This window comes from Rhinatrema bivittatum, chromosome 1, assembly GCF_901001135.1.
Source record: "Rhinatrema bivittatum chromosome 1, aRhiBiv1.1, whole genome shotgun sequence".
Classification (NCBI taxonomy): domain Eukaryota; kingdom Metazoa; phylum Chordata; class Amphibia; order Gymnophiona; family Rhinatrematidae; genus Rhinatrema; species Rhinatrema bivittatum.
The window spans coordinates 607,127,295-607,149,764 of record NC_042615.1 but is presented as its reverse complement, the minus strand read 5'-3'; positions in this window follow the sequence as shown (position 1 = coordinate 607,149,764).

Sequence of the window (22,470 nt, the reverse complement as noted above, 5' to 3'; positions counted from 1 at the left end):
ACTCTAACTCTCCCATCTTACTTCTTAGACTTCTGGCATTGGCATATAGACATTTCAAAGTGTGTTTTTTGTTTGTTTTAACAACCTGCTTTTCAGTTGTTTGGGATAATTCGGAAATCATTAGTTTTGGTGATTTTTTACATATAGGCATATGGACTATATTTGCTTTTAATGGAACCTCTCTGTTGGGATGCCCTAACTCTCCTGTTTCATTAGTATCCTTCAAGGATACATTTCTCCGAACCATGCACTGCTGAGTGACTGTCGGCTTTCCCCTTTGTTCTAGTTTCCGCCCCTTTTTCGAAGACCCGGGACATACGCGCATCCCGGGGCTTGCGGGCGCTGCCGAGCCTATGCAAAATAGGTTCAGTGCGCGCAGGGGCAGATTTTCTTAGGTTATGCGCGTAGCCTTTGAAAATCTGCCCCTTAGTTTTCAAAATCTGCGTCACTGTACCTGGTTGTCGCGATAGGTCAGACTAGCAAAATGCTTCGCTGTGATACATCATTCCTCTCATCTCCTTGTCAACATGCCCATCCTTCCCTATTATGCTGACTGCCTGCTCTCCACTGTATCCATTTTTAACTGTACACATGCACCTGTTGCTCTCCCTATGATTTCTACGAGTCCATTGACTATAATGGCTTATAGAAATTATTCTATTTCAAATGAGTGAAATGAATAGGATTCATTTCATTCATGGGGCCCCTTCAATTCATTTTGGGGTGCACAAAAGAAATTAATTGGCTCTTATTTCTTTTGGTTTTTTTATTTCATTTTAAACTAACGCACATCCCTAACTACAAGCGTAATCACTTTCACTGTCCTATGACCATCAATCTTCCTTACCCTTGCCCCTCCTGACACTGTGCCAAAGGTATTTCCCAGCTGTCAGCTGCAGAAGTTTGACCACCTACCAGAAACTGCTTTTTACTTCCTGGTTGGGAGGTGTAGTGAAATCAGCCTGCAACCCATACTAGGAAATTTCGTATCTCCTGATTATTTAAAAAAAATATACCATAGCCTTATTCTGTTTCCTGTTGGTTGACCTTTCCAGTATTTTGTCAGCAGAAATAGCCTATTATAAAATTAAATGTAGTTCTTATATGCATATCCATTTATTCGGACTGTGTGGAGGTGTTCGTGGGGTCAGAGCTGGGGAGGGCTTAATGGTTATGCACATACTTTTGAATTCTCAAAAATGTGCATGTAAATTTTTTCAAAAAATATCTGCACAGACAATGGCAGCTATAATTGTGTGTGGATAAATTTGGAGGGATAACTTTCAAAGCAAAAGTACATGTGTAAGTTCACTTTAAAAATTGAGGTAATGTATGCATTTATTTACTGGAGAATGCATGCATGCTGTTACAAAATGATCCCTTAAGAGGTTTTTGTAAGAAATATATCTAGCTGTTGTACATAGGAAGTTTATTTAATAAGTGAACAGTCATTTTGCACTTTAAACATGCATTGCATTGCATGTAGTATACTTCTAGATATATTGCTTCTTTATTATTTATCTAGGTTTACTCATTTAACAGTACAGCCAGAATTTATTGCTTCATGATGTGGTTGAACGAGACTGTATTTTTAAACGTGTTTTATTTCCGGTGTATTCATTTAAATATCCAGTAGTTTGTTGGTAAAGTTCTCAGACTTCAAGATTAATGAGAACATTCTCAAGTACAAGCTCTAGATATAAATGAATTCCAAACAGGGCACTCTTACATAGGCAATCAGATTTTGCTCTCCCTTCTTTTGGGATCGGCCCCTTTCAGTCGATTGTGTTTACTCTGATGCTACATGCTTCCACAGTGTCTTATATAAAAGCATGCACAAATCTTTGAAGCAAAAAATCTTAAAAGTGCAGTCTTGCCAAACCCCCCCCCCCCCCCATGATCAAAGCATTTCCTGTATTTCCTGGTTATCTACAGTTTATATAGGATTCTATGGTACCAGCGTGTAAATGGAAATCTAAAAGACTGAATCAACCAATGTTTATAAGGTAGGGATGTGCATTTGTCTGAAATAAATAAGTAAAATGCAACAGATGAGTCCATTTATGTTTCCTTTGTGAACCCCCAAAACAAATGGTGGGTACCCATGAATTTAAACAAAAGGTTTTGTTTTATTTGCTTTTGTTACCTATTCAAGTTGATAGCCCAAGGGGGTAACTTGCTGGTGTGGTGGTTACTACCATTAACCAATAAGCCTTTAAGCTGTTGATGCAACTCCATCATTGCTCTCTGCTTCAACAGCAGGGGAAAAGAGGAAAAGGGGAATTAGATTCAGACAGCAACCAAAAAGGACATTGAATTGTACAGTCTGGGGAAACAAATAAGCATGGGGGTAACTTGCTGATGTGGTGGTTACTACGCTTAACCAATAAGCCTGAAACTTTCGATGCAACTCCAACAATGCTCTCTACTTCAACGGCAAGAGGTAACAGGGAATTGGTTGGTGACTTGTATGGAGCGGTAGATACTACCATGAGCTTGCTGGGCAGACTGGATGGACATTTGGTCTTTTCTGCCATCATTTCTATGTTTCTGTGTTCTGTGTTAAGTCTATGGTTGTACTGAGTGAACAGCAGGTGCAAGCACTTGCTAACTATAACAACTCACCCTTGCCTGTGTGACATAGCAGCTTCCTGGGAACTGAGGTGGGATGAGTTGGCAAGGAGACTGGATGGAAGACAAATTACAGTGAAACATCTTTTTGACTATCCTATAGCTGCCATCTGCATGCTAACTACCTCCCACTGAAAGGTCTGAGCATGTGTAAAGAAACTCAGTTTGCTCTCTTGGAGAGAAATAATGTGCATTTAGAAGCTCTAATAGAAGGGAAAAAAAACTTTTAAATAGTAGGCATTGGCATGCCAAAGGGCTTTTTCTGATCTTCTCTGCTGCAGTCTGTAGACTCTCACTCACTGTAACAGAAAGAGAGATACAGTGACATTGATTTCTGTGTTTACTAGGGACAGAATAAGAGTAGAGTAGAAATTGAAGCACTGCTGGTGCCAGTGCCAGGGAAGACTGATTTTGTTTAGCTGCAGACTGAAGTAAAGAGAAGCACAGCCTTACCGACCTTCTTGGTTCTTTTTCTAACAGTTTTTTTTGTGTGTGACAAAGGAGTCATTTAGCAGTGCACATACATACAGTACATACAGGGGTAGATTTTAATAAAGTAAGCATGTGCGTACTTTTGTTTGCGCACCAGGCGCGAACAAGAGTACACCTGATTTTAATAGATACTCACGTAGCCGCATGTATCCTTTAAAATCCGGGGTCAGCGCGCGCAAGGCTGGGCAAAATCGGCAGCCTGCATGTGCCGAGCCGCGCAGCCTGCCTCCGTTCCCTCCAAGGCCGCTCCGAAATCGGAGCGGCCTCAGAAGGAATTTTCCTTCCACCCCCCTGCACCTTCCCCTCCCTTCCCCTCCCTAACCCACCCCCCCAGCCCTATCTAAACCCCCCTACCTTTGTTTGAAGAGTTCGCCTGCCCAAGGCAGGCGTAACTCGCGCGCGCCGGCTGTGTGATTCTCCGGCCTGGGAGCAGTTTCGGAGGCCTCAGCCAAAATGCCCCCGGGCCGGCACCACGCCCCCCGGAATGCCCCCAAATGTCGCGCTGCCCCCCCGACACGCCCCTGGCACGCCCCTCTAGCAAAGCCCCAGGACTTACACGCGTCCCAGGGCTTGCACGCGCCGCTGAGCCTATTCAACATAGGCTTGGCGCGCGCAAGGGGAGATTGGGGCAGGTTTTCGGGTGGTATGCGCGTACCCCTTTGAAAATCTGCCCCACACTGTATAGGTATGTCTGTGTGTTAGAAATATTTGCACAAAATGTGAGATATAGTCCTTGAAAGACAGAGCCTGAGTTTGTACCACCCTTGCAAGCTGCTGCTGTCTCTGCTTGGCAAGTTGGCTCTCTGCTTGCAAAGTACTGATGTGAACTCAGTCTGTGAACTAGATTGAGTATGTGTGATAGGCACACTCATTTAGTACTAGATTGATATTGTGAGTGTTGGTGCAGTATCATAAATTCAATTGTGATATCAAAACCCTCAATAGGCACTTGAAATTCCATCATGCCGCAATGAGGAAAAGGCAGAGGAAAGAATGGCAGGGATAGGGCCACGCTGCCTTGCTGTCATGATCAAGATGTATCATCTTGGAGGTCTTTCTGATATTGTGTCTAGCTCCCATGCCCCATATGTACCACTTTGGGGGATGTTCTGACACTGTCTAGCTGCCATACTCCAGATTTACCTCTTTGGAGTTCTTGCTGCCACTCTGTTTAGCTGCCATGCTGTGATGTACCACCTTGTGGGGTAATACTGCCACTCTGTCTACCTACCATGCCCCTTATGCTACAACTCAGGGTCTTGCTGCCACTCTGACTTGCATCTTTACCCCTGATGCTATACCTTGTAGTTCTTGCTCTCACTCTACTAGCTGCCCTGCTCCAGATTCTACACCTTGGGATGACCTTGCCACTATGGGTGTCTGCTTTGCATCTCTCATAGGGGTAGATTTTATAAAAGTACGCCTGCGCATACTTTTGTTCGCGTACCAGGTGCAAACAAAAGTTTGTCGGATTTTAAAAATCCAGGGTCGGCGCACACACATTCCCCTCCCTTCCCCTAACTAACCCGCCCCCCGGTCCTAACTAATTCCCCCCCTACCTTTATTGCTAAAGTTACGCCTGCCCAAGGCTACTCAAGCCTAGCCGGTGGTCTCTCTCGGGATATCCTCCTGAGGGCGTGGTCATCTGCCACCGGCCCAGGGATCCACCCACTATTATATCAGATCCTGAACAGTTTGCTAATTATGTAGCAAGACGATATCTGAGACACTACAAGATTGCTGACTCCTCCTTCTTTAGGAGCCAATATTAACAGATTGCTACTCCACAGTCTAACTAGTAACAGATCTATAACAGATTGCTACTCCTATCTGATTGCTCCTCCCATCAGATCACTAACAGTAAGTTGCCGCAACAATGGGTTCAGCCTACTCAAGGCCGATGCCTTGAGTTCGATCTCAGACTAAGCTGGAGCCCACAAACAGGCCTGGTGCCATGGCCCAGCCCAGACCTGAAGCTGGGGACTTGGTCTAGGCCGGAGTTCATGACCCAGACCTGATGCTGTTACCTGCCCCGGAGGCTGGGTCCTGATGCCAGATCCTCAGCCTAGGCAGGAGCCCGGACCCAGTCCCAATACTGGGGCTTGCCCCAGAGGCTGGGTCCTAATGCCAGGGGTGAGGCCTGGGCCAGAGCCCAGACCTACACTCAAAGCCACAACTAACCTGGAGGCCATGTCTCAATGCCTGGGCCTTTGTCTAGGCTTGAGCCCAGACTCAAGCCCAATGCCAAGGCCTAGACTGGAGACTGGGTCCTGACTCCAGGGCCTTGGCCTATGTTGAAGCCCAGACCTATACCCGACACCTCAAAAAGTCCCGGAGCCCAGGTCCCAATGCTGGTGCCTCGGCCAGAGCCTGCACCCAGGCCTGCCGCTGCAACCTGGCTCAGAGGCCGGGTCCCAATGCTGGGCCTATGCCTGGACTCAGGCTTGATACCCAGACTGGGACTTGAGGCAGGATCCTGACAATTGAACTTTGGCCTAGGTCAGAGCCCAGACTCAAGCCTGGTGCTGTGACCCTGCCCAGAGGCTAGGTCCCAATGCCTGGGCCTTGGCCTTGGACAGAGCCCATACCCAGGCCCAATGCATTGGCCTGGCCTGGAAGCTGGGTTCCAGTGCTAGAACCTTGGCCCAGACTCAGGCCTGTCACCAGGGCCTGCCCCAGAGGCCAGGTCCTGATGCCTGCACCTTGACCTAGGCCGGAGCCATCCAGTGAAACATGACCATGTCAGGGGACCTGACTGCACTCTTATTGTACACCTGTTGTGGGACTTTCTAATACTGGACAGAGAAGGGCAACCAAAATGATAAAGGGGATGGAACAGCTCCCCTATGAGGAAAGGCTGAAGAGGTTAGGGCTGTTCAGCTTGGAGAAGAGACGGCTGAGGGGGGATATGATAGAGGTCTTTAGGATCATGAGAGGTCTTGAATGAGTAGATGTGAGTCGGTTATTTACACTTTCGAATAATAGAAGGACTAGGGGGCATTCCATGAAGTTAGCAAGTAGAACATTTAAGACTAATCGGAGAAAATTCTTTTTCATTCAACGCACAATAAAGCTCTGAAATTTGTTGCCAGAGAATGTGATTAGTGCAGTTAGTGTAGCTGGGTTCAAAAAAGGTTTGCATAAGTTCTTGGAAGAGAAGTCCATTAATGGCTATTAATCAAGTTTACTTAGGGAATAGCCACTGCTATTAATTGCATCAGTACCATGGGATCTTCTTAGTGTTTGGGTAATTGCCAGGATCTTGTGGCCTGGTTTGGCCTCTGTTGGAAACAGGATGCTGGGCTTGATGGATCCTTGGTCTGACCCAGCATGGCAATTTCTTATGTTCTTATGGACTTAAATGTTAACATTTCAATATGGTGCAGCAGCATGTTTGGACATGATTAATTTCTGAAAGCAATCACAATGAAATCTAACAATTAAAAGCTACTACATTGGGCCTGCCAGGAATCAAAATGGCGCCAGTGGCCCTTTGCTCTTACCATGTGACAGGAGCTACCGGTGTCATTGGTCGGCCCCTGTCACATGGAAGGAGCAAAGGATGTAATTTATATACATATCTAGAACTCAACATGTACATAATTGACAGTAGTGTATTGGACTCTTACCAGTTCTTAATTCTTCACAGGAAGCTGTGAAATGCTACTTCTCCTATTTGTATTTGTTTCTTAAAATTAAAGCTTTTTAAAAACATTATCATAATACTATCTGATAGACCAAAATTGAAGCATGTCAGAATAACACTACATAGTTACTGCTGTCTTATATTGTCTTGGGAGCTTGAGCATCACGTCAAATATAACCCCTATTGCTTAAGAAGACATTTAAAATACAATGTACAATCAAACTAGCTTTTATTACAGGGCAACAATGTTAGTTTTAATCATCAGTTAGACATTGCATTAGAAAAACAAGTGATCACAGAGTACAGAAATAAACAGTATGACAGTCTGACATATACAACAAACAATGAGTCAATGCTAAAAGAACTGTGTAAAGCAAGAGTGAACATAAGAGTTGCTCTAAACAAAGCAAATTGAGAAAAACAAAACAATTTTCAGTGCTGAGGATGCTTGTTTCTGGGGCACGCTACTTCCTCTGCTACCATTTTTAGTTCATAGCAGGGATGGGAGGGTAGTTTGTGAGATGCTGGGTACTATCGAAGTAGAGAGTGGAGGTCTGTCTGCCTACCACCAGAGGGGTCTTGGTGGGCCTTTTGGATTGCCTGCTTAGTCCTCATAGCTTTAAGGCCTGCTACATAGACACTTTGCCTAGTTCACCCAGCTTGCTACTGTGCTTACTACTGTGGTTATCTTGTTCCAGTACAGATTCTATTATATTGCAGCCTCATGATCAGTAACTTGCCAGAGTTTGGTCAAAGTCATGGGCTTGCCATCTGTCCCAATCTTGCTCTTAGACTCTGGCCTTAATGGCCCTAATTTGTGGCCTTACATGGATCCCCCCTCTTGGATTTTTGTATTCTATTTTCACTGCTCCTAGTTTCTGGATTTTTTTTTATCCTAATTTGTAGTCTTTCATGGATTCTCTTATCAGGCCTTCATAGCCTGCTCTTCTGCTCCTGTTTGATTTAATCTGCTTTTGTGTTCCCTGTCCAGTCTTAGTTTTGTCTCTGTTCCTGTCTGGTCTTAGCCTTTCCTTGTGTTCTTGCTGGTCCAAGCTGTTCTTGTTCCTGAGTTCCTGTTGTTCAAGTGGGCACCTTCCTGATTCTAGTTCCTTCTGTAGCTTCCCTGTTCCTGGGGGCACTTTAAATTACCTGTCATGGATGTTCCTGTTACTGTTCAAGTTCTGCTAGCCACCAGCACCTGAGGGCTCAACCCAAGGTTAAGGGGGCTGGTACAACCAGAAGACTCCTTGTTTCTGTTTCAGTTCAAGTCCATCTCATCTAGATCTAGCCCCCTCCTGTGTTTGGGATCATAAATCTGGCAGTAGTCTGTCACAGGGGTATCATGGCCTGAATCCTTTAGCGCATGTCATGTTTCATACTATCTCATATATGGTATATCCTACACAACACCAAAAGTTGGATCTGGAGAGCAATTTCCCTCTGGCTCTTAATTGTCTTTTCTAAACTGCTAGATCTCAGTTTAGGTACAGCTCATCCTCTTTCCTAAGGGTGCTGCTTACTCTCTGGCACTTGCATTGCTGCAGGCTGAATAAGAGGTTCTTCTTTTAGTGATAGAGTCCCTATAGTGGGACTCTTAGAATTTTGAGCATGACACTGGAGACCACTGTGTCTTCTTCACCACTGTGATTTTAGGGACTGGTCAAGGCTTTCCCATCTCTAACTCCTCTGTTTATGGTGAGGCATCAACTAAGCAAACCAAGGCCTAGATTAATCAAAATGTTATAAATTTTGCATAAATAATGCCCATGATAAGGGGCATGGCTAGGATAATTTAGAGTTACAACAATGTACACTATACATAGGTATTTTATCATGAGAGAGAGATACTCTTTATAAGGCTCTCATAGTAGTCAATTATTTATACCACTATAGGAGGTCATCTCTACTGGGGTACTATCAAGCTAGGGCGAGAGAACATTGTAGAAATCTCAGCTTTTTGTATCTTTCCTCATTCCAAATCACATCTAATCTTCACTGATATGTACTGTGTTGTTCATACATCTGACTGTCCATGTAAAACTGGCCCCAAGACCCTAGTTCACCACCAACACCTCACTTCGAGTTACTAGATTATCCTTCTATATTGGTATATAAAGGTGACAATTATGTGTGCCACCCCAGAAGCTCTCTCTCTCTCTTGAAAAAAGATGTAGTTATTTCCAGCATCAAAAGCGTGTGCTAGCGTGTGTTACACTATTGCACAATGTGTTAATGCTCCTCATTTTCATAGACCCCCGTTCAAACTCCTCCCAAACTCCTCCCCTTTGAATACATTTTGAAAATTTGCATTTGTGTCATGTGACGTGATAAATAACACATGCATTATGGCATTATTGCGGGCGTTAGGGCCTTAACACTCACGATAATGGTGTAACGCATTTTGTTGAATGTCCCTGCATGATGGTCCATTGATATGCCAATGTTACTGTCAGAACATGATGTGCACAATGCAAGTTGTAATGCATATAAAAGTTGCTTTCATTATTGCAGTACATACCTCATGTATGTATGTCTTTAAGAACATAAGAAATGCCATGCTGGGTCAGACCAAGGTCTATTGAGCCTGGAATCCTGTCTATAACAGTGACCAAATTCCTGGTAGATCCAATAAAGTAGATTTAATTTCTCTTACTCCTCTTTTAAACCCCGCTATGCTAGTTGTCTTGACCACATCCTCTGCCAACAGATTCCACAGCGCGATGGTTCGCTAAACAAAAAAAAAATAAAATTCTACAATTTGTTTCAAATTTGCTGGTTGTTAGTTTCATGCCATGTCCCCTCGTATTAGTATTATTTGAAAGGGTAAATAACCATCCTTAATTTGCCATTCCACCCCACTCATGATTTTATAAACTTCTATCATTTCCCCTCTCAGCCATCTCTTTTCATTTCAGAACTATAGGGGAATAGTTCATCCACCCCCACCTTACTAGACTGCTTGAAGCAGTGAACCATCTAACAGAATATTTCAGAATACTTATTTCAACTTTGGTGGAAGACACCACTGAACACATAGCCTTTCAAATGCAGATATTTATGAGGAAGAAATCAACCATCAAAGTATTTTTTATTTGAAATGCAATAGTTGCATTTTTATGTTGAAATTCCAGTGAAGCATTCTGTAGCTTTGAATAAAATAATCTACTTCCATGAAATAACTAAGAAGTCTTGTGGGGACCATTAGAAATGAAATAACCTATGGCTTATCCTACATTGTTTAGTCAATGTTGACCTGTTGCATAATTAGAGAAGGTGGACCACAAGCTGTTTCAGTAACTCACTGCCTACTTTCCCTATGAAACCAGCATTTGTACCAGAAAGCACCTTGTCTTTCCTGGAATGAGACACCACCAGCATTTCCAGAGCAGTGAGAATTCTTCCTTTATAAGCAGCTTTTTACTCATATTTGCCCTTGAAGAGGAATTTTTCGGCAACCCCACAGTAGATCTAAAATTAAAATGAAGTCCATATTCAAAATCTTCTAGATAGATAACTCAAAAGTTATCCATCTAAATGGCAAATTAGGCATATTCAGGCACTTGTCCAGCTAAATTATAGCCGAATAAGTACTTATCTGGCTATAATTTAGTCGGATAAAAAAAGGTGCATTCTGGGGAGGGGTTTCCTTGACTGGCTTACTTAGCCAAATTCCAAATATATCTGGCTTTGTTACCCAGATAAGTTTAGACCTGCTTATGTGGCAGGATAGAAAGCCTCTTATCTGGATATCTTCTAAAGATATCCAGATTAGAACTGTCAAAAAAAATGAAAAGAAAAAGTAAAAGGCCTGTGGCCCGATTTGCCCACAAAGTTAAAGATAGGCCTTGTCAGGCCATGCTCCCCCTACCCCCAATCCCTCTTGTAAATTTGTAAACATGTCCTGGAGTCCACTGCACTCCCAAATCCCTTCTCCAGTTGTCTCTCTAATAAAAATTATCGCTGCTGCAGAGTTCTCCCCTCCTCCCTTCCCCCTTCTCACAGTTTTAATATCCGGTGCTACACACCGTCACCCCCAAACCCCAAAAATTGCTTCCAGGAGAGGGGTCAGAACTTACCTCCTCTCTGTGATCTCCAGCGCAGCCTAGCATACATTGCATCTTACAACATTCCAACTGCTGGCTATACACTCTCAAATTTTTCCTTTTTGTGATTTATATTCCAGGAATCTTACTACTTTGACAAGTATATGCCAATGGGGTTTTTTTGTCTCGTGTTCTTACTTAGCAATTTTCAGCTCATTCAAATACTGGATCACATAATATTGTCGATTAGCTTGATGACTTTCTGTTAATAACCCCACATGCTTTCTTTACTTACATGCAGCTACTGGACACATTCCAGTCAATGGCTACTAATGGTGGCATTCCACTAGCACACAACAAAACAATGGGCCCAGTTAAATCCCTTACCTTCTTTGTGACTGAGTTATATTCAGAGGCAATGGTTTGTAGGTTACCTGTGGAGAAACTGTTTAAATTGTGAAATCTCTTAGATAAACTGTATCCTTCAGGAAGGCCATTTTTGAGCTCATGAAACTCTGATTGGCAGCTTAAACTTTCTCTGCAGGGTAATCCCCAAGGGAGGATAATGCTATGTAGAATATTTTCCACTATGGAAGTCTTCTAATCGTCAGATTAGACTAATGCATTCTATAAAAGAGGATCTGGCTGTATGGCTGAATTTTCTCAGGGTTTTCTATATCTCAATATGACTTGCTGAGCATATGTCCAGTAGGGACCATGACCTCTTTTCAGTAAGTGGGCCATCTAATGTCCTGATAGCTAAGTGGCAGAAAGTATCACCAAGAGACCCTCTCCATCCTGGAGCTGTGATCACCTCAGCCATTTGGAGCGATAAATTGAGGAGACAGGAAGGTGCTTTTCTGGACTACTAACTCACAGTCGTGGAGGATATTTCTAAGTAAAAGAAAAAAGAGGATAACTCAAACAACTGCGTGTGGCAGAATATATGTGTGTATGTGGCATGTAATTTTATCATACTATTTTATAAAATGTGGGGCGGATTTTAAGAGCCCTGCTCGCCTAAATCCGCCCAAATCCGGGCGGATTTAGGCGAGCAGGGCCCTGCGCGCCGGTGAGCCTATTTTACATAGGCCTACCGGCACGCGCAGAGCCCCGGGACTCGCGTAAGTCCCGGGGTTTTCTGAGGGGGGCGTGTCGGGGGCGTGTCAGGGGCGGGCCCGAACCGCGAGGCGTTTTTGGGGCGTGTCGGGAGCGGTCCGGGGGCGTGGCCGCGCCCTCCGGACCCACCCCCAGGTCGCATACCGGCTAGCGGCCCGCTGGCGTGCAGGGATTTACGTCTCCCTCCGGGAGGCGTAAATCCCCCGACAAAGGTAAGGGGGGGTTTAGACAGGGCCGGGCGGGTGGGTTAGGTAGGGGAAGGGAGGGGAAGGTGAGGGGAGGGCAAAAGAAAGTTCCCTCCGAGGCCGCTCCGATTTCGGAGCGGCCTCGGAGGGAATGGGGGTAGGCTGCGCGGCTCGGCGCACGCCGGCTATACGGAATTGATAGCCTTGCGCGCGCCGATCCCGGATTTTAGCGGATACGCGCGTATCTGCTAAAATCCCGCGTACTTTTGCTGGCGCCTGATGCGCCAGCAAAAGTACGCCAAATCGCGCGGTTTGAAAATCTACCCCTGTGTGTATCACATACATTCATATTATAAAATACATGCATGTTTACCCCAAATCATACTTGTATATGAGGCCAACCTGCAAATACAAGCAACGCATTGAAACCATTTATTTCAATGCATTGAATGTGCACACTTTACCCATCTATTTTTTTTTAAATATATGCACATATATTTTAAATGTGAAAATAAAGTACAGCTTACTAGCTTGAGTTGGTATTTACATGTGGAAATCAGTGTACTTTAAACATACACGTGTGAGTGAAGTTACCAGTTTAAATCACTTGTCCACCAGTTTGCCCGGTCTTTCTCCAGGTCACCGAGACTGTCCTGGTTCTTCAGGATGAGCTCCCTCCAGTTCACCCAAACCTCCCACCCAGCCATCAGCACACAATAAACACGTTTAATATCGCTTACTCAAGATAATTGGCAGGTGTAAAAATACACGAGTAAGTTGGAAAATGGAAGCAAGTGTTTTTTTCAAATAACAACTTTCATGTATAACTGTTGGCCTTGCCCAGGAATGCCACTAGACCACCCCTTTTTTTAACCAGAGTATATATGCGCATGAAAGTGAAAATGCACATTTATTTTGAATTTTTTATAAAATGCACAATATGGGGTAGATTTTAAAAGGAGCGCACACGGCGTACATGTGCACGCGCTACCCGGCAAGCACACATGTACGCCAGATTTTATAACTTGCGTGCACAGGCGCGCGCAAGTTATAAAATCAGGCGTTGGCGCGGCGCAATGGGGTGCACAATTGTGCACCTTGTGAGCGCCGAGTCGCACTGCCTTCCCCATTCCCTACCCTGCCACTCCGCCTTCCCTTCCCCTACCTCTCCCGTCCTTTCCCCCCCCCCCCACCTTTTTTTTTTGCTTTTTTAAATTTCACAATATACTTCAGCCCTGGGGCTGAAATAAGCTGCTCACGCCGGCCAACTGCCAGCGCGCGTTCCCCGGCACAGCAGAAATATGGCCACTGTGCCGGGAGCCTGATCCCGCCCCCCTCCCTGCCCCTTTTTGCAAGCCCCGGGATTTACACACGTCCTGGGGCTTTACGTGCATTGCTGGGCCTTTTAAAAACAGGCCCGGAGCGCGTAGACCTGGTTATGCGCGTAACCCTTTTAAAATCCAGCCCTATGCGAGTAGCAGCCATTTACGTGCATATGTGCTAATTTTTTACAAATGCAGCATTTTGAAAATTCACTCATAAATGTGCTAGGTTTGCTGAACTAGTGAGGATATTCATTCTGTTCCTTGCAGTTAAATATCAGTGTGAACTCCATATGTTCTGCGCTTTCTCAATCAAAATGGACTCTTTTCAGGAAATTTGCACCTGGTCCAGGTGAGCAGGAAGCTGATGTACCAGGAGCTGTCCAGTGAAATAATAGCAGTCTAACCAGCAAGCCTCTTTTTCTTTTCTAAGATTTGTGGCTAAGGAAACTCTAACCATAATTTCATAATAAAACACCTCATGAAGATTGGTCACGGCCAGCAGGGCACTCTACGATTAGCAGTAGTCAGTGATGCATTCAGTATTAATTCAACAAGGGTCAGGTTTCCCATTAGGCAGAGTTGGCAGTTGCCTAGGGGGTGCTTTGTATCTGGAAGGCCCTGTGCACCTTTAAGGGAGTGGCTGTAAGGGGAGAGAGGATTGCCCAGAGGTAGGAGGATGAGCTATCCATTGGTTGAAGAGCATTTCTGAAGGGCCTCCCCCCTCCCTTTTGCCTTCTAAGGATTCACCTTACAAATTCTGCATCAAAAGATCTGTCAGAAATAAATCTGGCCCCAGATTCATCTATGGAATGCCTTATCCGTGGTTTGCATAACCAGCTTCAAAACCACTCTATTCCATATAGCCTTTTTCTCTTGTTTTTTTTTTTTTTTTCTTCACTGCCCAGCACATAGGTGTGATGAGATGAGCTTTCATTACTGGAAACAGCCCAGATGGCACTACAGATGGCTCTGTGCAGGAAAGGATGGTGTAATTATTGATGGAGAAAGTGAAAGCAGAATTCATAGCAGACTTCTGGGTGTTGTAGTCCCAGTAGGGTGGGGCACAGAATTCAGCACTGAGAGAGTGTAATGATTGCATACATGTGTGGCTGACTAAAAGACTTGCAGAAAAAAACAAAAGTTCTTGGAAAAAGTGGACTAGGGCAGATACAGAGAAAATCAGACTGAGTGCTTATCAGGAAGGCATTGCCAAGAAGGTTTTGTAGGAGAAGCTAGTGATGCTTTATTTTAACAGGACCATGATGTGACTGAAGTTACTGTTACCAGTACGCAAGGGAGCCTGATGGAAGCCCATAGGACCCCAGCTCAAGGCTGGCCAAAGTGTCAGGTGGAAGATGGAGCTAGATCTGATCTTAAGCATATCTTCATGCCTGCACATGAAGATATGCTTAAGATACTACTGCTTTTGTAGAAGCTGAATTGTGACTCACTTGAAGCATTATAGGCTGAAAAACCACTGTTTTAGTGCACTTGCCTGCAGCTGTGAGTGTTTTTGGACTATCAGGCAGTAGTCCCGGATTGGGTGTCAGCAGCATTTTCTTGCAATAGGCGAGTTAGTAAAATCATCCTAGGCAAGCGTTGGTCAGGTTGGTCTTTTCTGCAACAATGATCAGCTCTTAGGGAACAAAATGCACAGATACATAAATCCAAGATGGAATTTGACATGCTATACTGCCACCAGTAAAATGTCTTGTCAAGAATACTGTCATTCAGACCACACAGAAGAAGGTGGCTGGTTCCAAATGACCTACCACTGCTGGCCTTTATCAATTTAACATTGCTTTCAAAAGGACACTAGAGGATGCCAATTTCCATCTGAAATAATTCAGAACTCATTCTTTCAGGCAAGGAGCAGCAATATGCACCACATAATTCAGTTTGTAAATCAATGCTGTAAATTTGCGGCATGTAGCCACTACATTATGAGACACAAACATTAGGCAGATGCAGTCATTTAGCATCTTCCATATTCTTTTTTAGGCTTGCCCCAATGGTGAAGGAAAGTCTGGGTTACTGGACACTTCTTCATTTTTGGGCAGACAGACAAGTGGCTTCATGATGTACAGCACTAATCCTAGCCTTTCAGCAAACAATATGCAGATACAGTGGATGGGCAAGCATGACATGTGGTGGAAACAGTTAATACAATTGATCATGCAACATTTGGGAAGACTCGTGCATGCTCATGCCATAATAATTCACCTAAGTGGCAACTATCTTGGAGAGTTATCATGTCATTAGTTAAATCATAAGATAAAGAAGGACATTGCTTACATTATAGAATTGTTACCAGACATGGCTATATTTTGGACTGATGATATCGCTGCAACCTTCCCCCCCCACACCCCCCCCCCCCTCTGTAACCGTCACTGTGTATCAAGTGCACAAGCCCCGCGCTACTGCAATCAAGTTCCACATGCTAAATATGTCAAGTGCACATGCCATGTAACATTGTATATTAGTTCATTTGCATATATAACCCTAACCGAATGCAAATAGTTGTATCGCTGCTTGTTAAATATCCTCTCTTTTACTTGTGTACTCACCCAGTTACCCCCTCCCCTGTTCATTGTAATTTCCTTTCCTTCTCAGTTTTTTGTAAACCGACATGATGTGTCCTACGAATGCCGGTATAAAAAAGTTATTAAATAAATTATTAAATATAAAGTAAACTAGCACATTAACCTCTGTGTTTCCATTTGGGAAGGAGGAAGATTCAACATCAATGAGACCTGACTTAATGCCCACATCTTTACAGGAAATCTGGACTACTTACTGTATCAGATTTTGGGATGGATCTTTTTAGCAACTACCTACAGGAAGCCTTTGAGAATATGTATGTTTAAAGGCATGGCCACAGCTTAAGTTGGGGGTGGGGGCATGGGGCAAGTCTATGACTACATTAGGCCTGGGGTTTGGTATCTGAACCAAGGGGATGGTGTCCTAAGTAAGGTCTTTGATTCTAGGTGTTCACAAATTGAGAATTTAGATGTTAATTTTCTAGCTAACTAGGGGCCAAATATTCAGTAAGCTGTTGAACAGACAAGTTATCTGGGTACAGTTAGCCAGATAACTTTTCCTGGATATGCAGTGGGATAAATGTCCCACAGAATATCCCTCATTAAAGTTATCTGGCTAACCATAATACCTAGATATTCTTTTGTATATTGCTGGTTAGGTATAAAAGTTATCTGGCTATGATAAAAAAGATAACTTTAAACTTAACCGCTATATTCAAAGAATATAGCCAGTTAAGTGGCAAACTGCTAGTGAAACAAAAAGATCACAGGCCTTCTGGTCCAAACACAGTCCTCCTACTTCCTCCCAACCTAGCTCCACCCTAAAACCCCTTCTCTCTATTTTAGGAAAAATATACGGGTCAGGAGTCAGGACCAGTGCCAGGTTTGGTCCATCCCCTTCCCCCCACTCCTGGTCTGTTTCAATAAACTAAATGTTTAAATCTCCAGGGTCCCTTTTCCCCCTGCATCCCAACCCTTCCCCTCCTACCCTCCCTGTACCTTAATTTCAGCTGAATCTTCAGCCTGGATCATGGTAGCAGCCTACCGCGATCTGGGCATGGTGCTTCTGCTGTTGCTAAGCAGCTAGTACATGTTTTCAGCATAGCTTCAGCTTGCATGTCCTTTGCAGCTGCTTAGAGACAGCATAAGCACTGGGTCTGGATTGAGGTAGGTCACTACTGTGATTCTGGGTTGAAGATACAGCTGAAATTAAGGTACAGGGAAGGTGGGAGGGTAAACTTTGGGATGAGGGGGAAGAGGGGGGCCCTGGATATTGAAATATTTAACAAATTGAACTGGGCCTGGGAGCAGGGGGTGAGGGGAAGAGGGGGAAGGGGCATCAGTCCCGACCTGAATCCTTTTTTTTAATTAAAGAGAAAGGGATTTAGGGAGGGGAAATGTAGGCTCGACTCAGGAGAGCTGAGCCTTTGGAACTAGGTTGGGAAGGGAGTAGGGTGGCTGTGTTTGGGTCAATAGGCCTGTGAACTTTGTTTTTTTTTTCCCTAGCAGTTCACTGCTTAATCGGCTATTTCTTTTGGATATAGCAGGGTAAGACTAAAGTTATCCGGGAACAGGTTCTTGGATACTTTAGACCTGCTATCAGGCACCTCTAGAATTAATCTAATAATGTATCTGGCTTACTCCAAAGAGTTAGCTGAATAAATTATTCGGCTAACTCACCTGCCCCGGAATGCCTCCACTATACCCCTTGAAGGGACATATTCAAAACAGCCATTTAGTCGGATAACTTGCGAGTTATCTGTTTAAGTGACTTTGAATAGTGTTTTCATGGCATAAACAATACTTCTAGATATATTTTCAGTTAATTAAAGAGTACCTGAGCTTACGTGTTCTCAGTTTTAAATAATAATTTAATACAAAATCACATAGTCCAATAAATAACAAAAATACAATTTTCTTCTAGCTTTAACAGTTGTTTGTATACCACCATACTGTTCTAAATCCTCTCTACATTCATCTTATCTGTCATCTCCTAACTCCTTCTGTTTCTTCATTCCATTCATTTGTTCTTCCATGGCTCTGCTTCTGTCTCTGTGCCCTCTGCCATTACCTTCTTTTTCTCATCTGGGGAATCCACCTTTTCTCTTTTCTTCCCTGATGCTCCATCTCTCTCACTCCATGTTTCATCTTCATCTGTCACGCTTCATCTCCCTCTCAGACTATTTTCTAAGATGGCGCCGGCCATCCATTGCTCCTATCATGTGACAGGGGCCGACCAATAGCACGGTAGCCCCTGTCACATGGTAAGGGCAAAGGGCCACCAGCGCCATTTTGTTCACTGGCTGCCACCGGCCCGAGAGCGGGAGATCGCTCCCGGGACCCCTGCTGGACCACCACAGATTTTAGGCATTTTGTGGGGGATCCCGAGGGTGGGTGATCTAAACTAAATTTTAAGGGTTGGGTATTTGTTTTTTTCAGTGAAAATTGCTGAGAAAAAATAAAACAACCCGATGGAAAACGGGTTGGCTGACCTGTAGCCCGACCCGGGATAAAAAAACAAAGCAAATCTCTAGTGTGTATATGAGCCTATGCATTTGTGTGTGTCTTTCTAAGTGTATCTGTGTGTGTGCCTGCCTGTGTGTACCTGCCTGTGTGTGTGTTTCTATGTATGTGCCTGTGTGTGTGTGACAAGGCTTTGCAAACAGAGAATGCTGTCTTTGCACAGTAGGGATGTGAATCGTTTTTTGACGATTTAAAATATCGTCCGATATATTTTAAATCGTCAAAAATCGTTAGGGCCACGATACAATACCAATTCCCCCGATTTATTGTTAAAAAATCGTAAATCGGGGGAAGGGGGAGGGCAGGAAAACTGGCACACTAAAACCCCCTAAAACCCACCCCCGACCCTTTAAATTAAATCCCACACCCTCCCGAACCCCCCCCCAAATGCTTTAAATTACCTGGGGATCCAGAACGGCGGCGGTCCGGAACGGCCCCCTCAATTGAATCCTTTTGTCTTCAGCCGGCGCCATTTTGCAAAATGGCCGCCGCAAAATGGCGGCGGCCATAGACAAAAACGATTCGACGCAGGAGGTCGTTCCGGACCCCCGCTGGACTTTTGGCAAGTCTTGTGGGGGTCAGGAGGCCCCCCCAAGCTGGCCAAAAGTTTCTGGGAGTCCAGCGGGGTTCAGGAAGCGATTTCTTGCCGCAAATCGTTTTCCGTACGGAAAATGGCGCCGGCAGGAGATCGACTGCAGGAGGTCGTTCAGCGGGGGTTCCGGACCGCCGCTGAACGACCTCCTGCAGTCGATCTCCTGCCGGCGCCATTTTCCATACGGAAAACGATTCGCGGCAAGAAATCGCTTCCTGAACCCCGCTGGACTCCCAGAAACTTTTGGCCAGCTTGGGGGGGCCTCCTGACCCCCACAAGACTTGCCAAAAGTCCAGCGGGGGTCTGGAACGACCTCCTGTGTCGAATCGTTTTTGTCTATGGCCGCCGCCATTTTGCGGCGGCCATTTTGCAAAATGGCGCCGGCTGAAGACAAAAGGATTCAATTGAGGGGGCCGTTCCGGACCACCGCCGTTCTGGACCACCAGGTAATTTAAAGCATTTGGGGGGGTTCGGGAGGGTGGGGGATTTAATTTAAAGGGTCGGGGGTGGGTTTTAGGGGTTGGCTCACAATTTTAACGATTTTTCACGATATTTTTAAAACCCAAACGGCAACAATACGATTCCCTCCCCCTCCCAGCCGAAATCGATCGTTAAGACGATCGAGGACACGATTCACATCTCTATTGCACAGTGCACCTTCCACTGTTCTGGGCGCCACTTGTTGGCCACAGACAGACACAACAGTGTGATCAATCTAGATTTAAAATATTTTAAGAAAATACATGAAAAGAATATTATTGCCCAATCTATTAAGGAACCAAAATAGGTAGGAAACAATAAATAACAAAAACCAAAAAAGTCCTCCTCTATCTAAATGTGCACAATAATTGCAAATATTGAAATAATACTATAACTGAACTGTATGGCTCAGCAGCCTCTTATGTGAAATATGAATGGTCTCTTATCATATTTCTATTTATTTTTTTATTTTTAGGTGAATTGCAAATCAAAAACAATGAAAAATAATGTACTTAACCCAAAAACCACAGTGGGTCGACCAATGCTCAAAGCAGCCTATAAGACCAAGTATGAACAAATCTCTTGAAATAATGGTCTCATAATGTGAAACAAAGGATCTTCACTTATCATAGTCTCTCAAAACTAAAAGGGGAATTTTAAAATCCCGGCGTGTGTCAAATTCGGGAGATACATGCACATGTTGGGTTGATGCGCACCAAGTGAATATTTCATGCTGCTGAGATGCCCTTGTATCTCCTGCGGTGTGCACATCTCACGTGTTTCAGAAAGGGGGCGAGGTCTGGGCAGCACTTATGTGCCCCGGTGTAACCCCAGGACTCCTGCTGCATAACTTTACTTCTGTTAGGGATGAGGAGTAAATTGCAGAAACTTAAAACCATCATCATGCAAACCATTCATCTGAATCAGGCTTACATCAATGCCATTAGGTGTTCTTTGCCACTTCACGTTCCAGCCATCACAGCATCCTCACATCCCCTGGACAGCTTCTTAACACCCACTACCACCTTCCCTAAAGTAGCAAGCCTCTGTGACAGTTTAAGCTCTGGGTAGCCTGCACCCTCCATATTACTGGATTTTATGGGCCACTCCAAGTACTAGGTGGAAAAGCATCTGTGGGGGTGGGGTGCATGACAGACAAATGTCAACTAAAATGTACACGTAAGACCACATATTTGATGTTCATGCTGGCAACTTTCACACCTCTGCCCCTCTCTCATTGCTAGGTATTAACTGTAGGGGAAATTTTAGAGGATAAAGTATGAGGGCATTCATACTGCAACCCATATGCTCTACTGTCCCAGGAGCCCCTTCTCAAGAGTGCAAGCTCTCGATCATCACTGCTGTCCAAAACCAGTGTGTACACAATTAATGCACACACACACTGCCTGCTCTGGGGTATGGATTGCTGTGGCAAGGGAGGGACCTCCAAGTGCAACAGCACCCCCAGACACAGACATTGACAAAGAGTAACACAGCACATCCCTCACAAGTCGCACACTGACACCCTTATCTTTTGAGTACAGACTATCTGCAGCACTTCTTGCACCTACACATGCCCAAGGCATATGTTCCTGAAATGTTTGTCATCAAACAACATTGAACTCTGTGGCTGCTTGCCCCTAACTTCTAATGAGGTAGTCCAAGTGCTTCCTCGGCATAGATTATCTATACCTGGCCACACAAAACACATCTATCCGAGGCATATGTGACACCTCCTTTGCCTGAGGTACTGACATTAGGGGTGTGCATTCGTTTTCAACTTAAATGGAAAACGCAACTTTTTTTTTTTTTAACTTAAAAAAATGATGAGGCGTAAACGATCGGATTTCCAACTTATTCAACATAGCTATGTTGAATTCAACATAGCTATGTTGAATACATTGGAAATCGCGATTGTTGATCTAAATAAAAATTTAAACCCCTCACCCTCCTTAATCCCCCCCCCCCAAGACTTACCAAAACTCCCCAAGCTGGCCAAAAGTTCCGTGAGGGTCCGGGAGTGGACGCGTGGGGAATCACGTGACATCCGCGTCACTCCGACGTGACGCCGACGTCACGTGGTCCATCGCGGTTCCGCTCCCGTACCCCTCGTTGGACCCAAGCGGCACTTTTGGCCAGCTTGGGGGGGCCTCCTGACCCCCCCAAGCTGGCCAAAAGTTCCTTTTGGGCCCAACGAGGGGTCCCGGAGCGAACCCGAGGGGAATCACGTGACGCTGCGTCACTCCGACGTGACGCCGACGTCACGTGCTCCTTGCAAAGGAGTTCAGGAATGGCGTCCTGACCCCGCTGGACCACCAGGGAGTTTTGGTAAGTCTTGGGGGGGGGGGGATTAAGGCGGGTGAGGGGTTTAAATTTTTATTTGCACATATGGACATAGACTCAACTTATGGAATTCTCCATATGTCCATATTGACCGCAAATGGGACCCCCTTTCGACTTATGGACTTATGAACTTAAACTTTTGGTCTGCACATCCCTAACTGACATGGGCCCCTCAAGGGCCTAAGTGCCTGTAAATGCATTTGTGACAGGAGTCCAATACAGAAAGTCCATCTGCCTACGTTGCTACCACATGAGACCTCTGTGAGCAGAATGCCTATACATTCAGCACTGTGTCCTGTGTACTATGGAAGCAGCTTGAGGCATCAAGTCAAGAGCTGACAACTGTTGCTCTAGCCAGAATGCTATACACAGAGCAGATCATTCACAGTGTAGAAGCACACCTGCCACCACCAACTGTAAAAGTGAATTACACCACATGAGGCATAACCTAGAGGATAGCAGCTCTTCCAGATTCCCTAGCAGTCTTGACAGGCATGTGTATCAGAAAGGGCCAGCAAGCCTGAAACTATGCAAATGTGTGGACTGTACAG